Raw genomic sequence first — 3,588 nt, 5'->3', positions numbered from 1 at the left:
ATAGTCTAGTCCTTAGTTTAATATCTTGTCTAGTTTATAGTCTAGTGTCTAGTCTAATCCTAGTCTAGTCTATCGTCTATTCTATAGTACTAGTCTATCGTCTATTCTTAGCTAGTCTATAGTCTAGTCTAAGTCTAGTCTATAGTCTAGTCTATAGTTTAGTCTATAGTCTAGTCTTATAGTCTAGTCTATAGTAGTCTATAGTTAGTCTATAGTCTAGTCTATAGTCTAGTCTATAGTCTAGTCTATAGTCTAGTCTATAGTCTAGTCTATAGTCTAGTCCTATAGTCTAGTCTATAGTCTAGTCTATAGTCTAGTCTATAGTCTAGTCTATAGTCTAGTCTATAGTCTAGTCTATAGTCTAGTCTATAGTCTAGTCTATAGTCTAGTCTATAGTCTAGTCTATAGTCTAGTCTATAGTCTAGTCTATAGTCTAGTCTATAGTCTAGTCTAAGTCTAGTCTATAGTCTAGTCTATAGTCTAGTCTATAGTCTAGTCTATAGTCTAGTCTATAGTCTAGTCTATAGTCTAGTCTTATTAGTCTAGTCTATAGTCTAGTCTATAGTCAGTCTATAGTCTAGTCTATAGTCTAGTCTATAGTCTAGTCTATAGTCTAGTCTATAGTCTAGTCTATAGTCTAGTCTATAGTCTAGTCTATAGTCCTAGTCTATAGTCTAGTCTATAGTCTAGTCTATAGTCTAGTCTATAGTCTAGTCTATAGTCTAGTCTATAGTTCTAGTTCTATAGGTCTAGTCTTATAGTCTAGTCTATAGTCTAGTCCTATAGTCTAGTCTATAGGGTCTAGTCTATAGTCTAGTCTATAGTCTAGTCTATAGTCTAGTCTATAGTGTAGCCTATAGTCTAGTCTATAGTCTAGTCTATAGTTTAGTCTTATGTCTAGTCTATAGTCTAGTCTATAGACTAGTCTATAGTCTATTCTTTAGACTAGTCTATAGTCTAGTCTATATTCTAATCTATAGTCCAGTCTATAGTCTAGTCTATAGTCTAGTCCTTAGTTTAATATCTTGTCTAGTTTATAGTCTAGTGTCTAGTCTAATCTCTAGTCTAGTCTATCGTCTATTCTATAGTCTAGTCTATCGTCTATTCTATAGTCTAGTCTATCGTCTAGTCTATAGTCTAGTCTATAGTCTAGTCTATAGTCTAGTCTATAGTCTAGTCTATAGTCTAGTCTATAGTCTAGTCTATAGACTAGTCTATAGTCTAGTCTATAGTCTAGTCTATAGTCTAGTCTATAGTCTAGTCTATAGTCTAGTCTATGTAGTCTATAGTCTAGTCTATAGTCTAGTCTATAGTCTAGTCTATAGTCTAGTCTATAGTCTAGTCTAGTCTAGTCTATAGTCTAGTCTATAGTCTAGTCTATAGTCTAGTCTATAGTCTAGTCTATAGTCTAGTCTATAGTCTAGTCTATAGTCTAGTCTATAGTCTAGTCTATAGTCTAGTCTATAGTCTAGTCTATAGTCTAGTCTATAGTCTAGTCTATAGTCTAGTCTATAGTCTAGTCTATAGTCTAGTCTATAGTCTAGTCTATAGTCTAGTCTATAGTCTAGTCTATAGTCTAGTCTATAGTCTAGTCTATAGTCTAGTCTATAGTCTAGTCTATAGTCTAGTCTATAGTCTAGTCTATAGTCTAGTCTATAGTCTAGTCTATAGTCTAGTCTATAGTCCAGTCTATAGTCTAGTCTATAGTCTAGTCTATAGTCCAGTCTATAGTCTAGTCTATAGTCTAGTCTATAGTCTAGCCTATAGTCTAGTCTATAGTCTAGTCTATAGTCTAGTCTATAATCTAGTCTATAGTCTAGTCTATAGTCTAGTCTATAGTCTAGTCTATAGTCTAGTATATAGTCTAGTCTATAGTCTAGTCTATAGTCTAGTCTATAGTCTAGTCTATAGTCTAGCATATAGTCTAGTCTATAGTCTAGTCTATAGTCTAGTCTATAGTCTAGTCTATAGTCTAGTCTATAGTCCAGTCTATAGTCTAGTCTATAGTCTAGTCTATAGTCTAGTCTATAGTCTAGTCTATAGTCTAGTCTATAGTCTAGTCTATAGTCTAGTCTATAGTCTAGTCTATAGTCTAGTCTATAGTCCAGTCTATAGTCTAGTCTATAGTCTAGTCTATAGCTAGTCTATAGTCCAGTCTATAGTCTAGTCTATAGTCTAGTCTATAGTCTAGTCTATAGTCTAGTCTATAGTCTAGTCTATAGTCTAGTCTATAGTCTAGTCTATAGTCTAGTCTATAGTCTAGTCTATAGTCTAGTCTATAGTCTAGTCTATAGTCTAGTCTATAGTCTAGTCTATAGTCTAGTCTATAGTCTAGTCTATAGTCTAGTCTATAGTCTAGTCTATAGTATAGTCTATAGTTAGTCTATAGTCTAGTCTATAGTCTAGTCTATAGTCTAGTCTATAGTCTAGTCTATAGTCTAGTCTATAGTTCTAGTCTATAGTCTAGTCTATAGTCTAGTCTATAGTCTAGTCTATAGTCTAGTCTATAGTCTAGTCTATAGTCTAGTCTATAGTCCAGTCTATAGTCTAGTCTATAGTCTAGTCTATAGTCCTAGTCTATAGTCCTAGTCCTATAGTCTAGGTCTATAGTCTAGTCTATAGTCTAGTCTATAGTCTAGTCTATAGTCCTAGTCTATAGTCTAGTCTATAGTCTAGTCTATAGTCTAGTCTATAGTCTAGTCTATAGTCTAGTCTATAGTCTAGTCTATAGTCCTAGTCTATAGTCTAGTCTATAGTCTAGTCTATAGTCTAGTCTATAGTCTAGTCTATAGTCTAGTCTATAGTCTAGTCTATAGTCTAGTCTATAGTCTAGTCTATAGTATAGTCTATAGTTTAGTCTATAGTCTAGTCTATAGTCTAGTCTATAGTATAGTCTATAGTTTAGTCTATAGTCTAGTCTATAGTCTAGTCTATAGTCTAGTCTATAGTCTAGTCTATAGTCTAGTCTATAGTATAGTCTATAGTTTAGTCTATAGTCTAATCTATAGTCTAGTCTGTAGTCTAGTCTATAGTCTAGTCAGTAGTCTAGTCTATATTCTAGTCTTTAGTCTAGTCTAGTCTAAAGTTTAGTTTATAGTCTAGTCTATAGTCTAGTCTATAGTCTAGTCTATAGTCTAGTCTATAGTCTAGTCTATAGTCTAGTCGATAGTCTAGTCTATAGTCTAGTCGATAGTCTAGTCTATAATCTAGTATATAATCTAGTCTATAGTCTAGTCTATAGTCTAGTCTATAGTCTAGTCTATAGTCTAGTCTATAGTCTAGTCTATAGTCTAGTCTATAGTCTAGTCTATAGTCTAGTCTATAGCCCAGTCTATAGTCTAGACTATTGTCCAGTCTATAGTCTAGTCTATAGTCTAGACTATAGTCTAGTCTATAGTCTAGTCCAGTGATGCCAGGAGATTTTTTTCAGAAATCCCTACGCTTATGAGAAAAAATCCCTTTTTCCCTACACCCACTTTTTGTTTTCCCTACACTACTTTTTTCCATTTTTTCAAAGTTTATCTTAAAAAAATACAAAAATAACATCAAAAACTAAAATATTAGCTCCGTTTTATGATATAGATATGT

This window comes from Lucilia sericata, unplaced genomic scaffold, assembly GCF_015586225.1.
Source record: "Lucilia sericata isolate MDLA Ls3-8-SP2 unplaced genomic scaffold, ASM1558622v1 Contig001624F_arrow, whole genome shotgun sequence".
NCBI lineage: Eukaryota > Metazoa > Arthropoda > Insecta > Diptera > Calliphoridae > Lucilia > Lucilia sericata.
The sequence above is the reverse complement of the archived record's forward strand: the minus strand, read 5'-3'. Positions refer to the sequence as shown.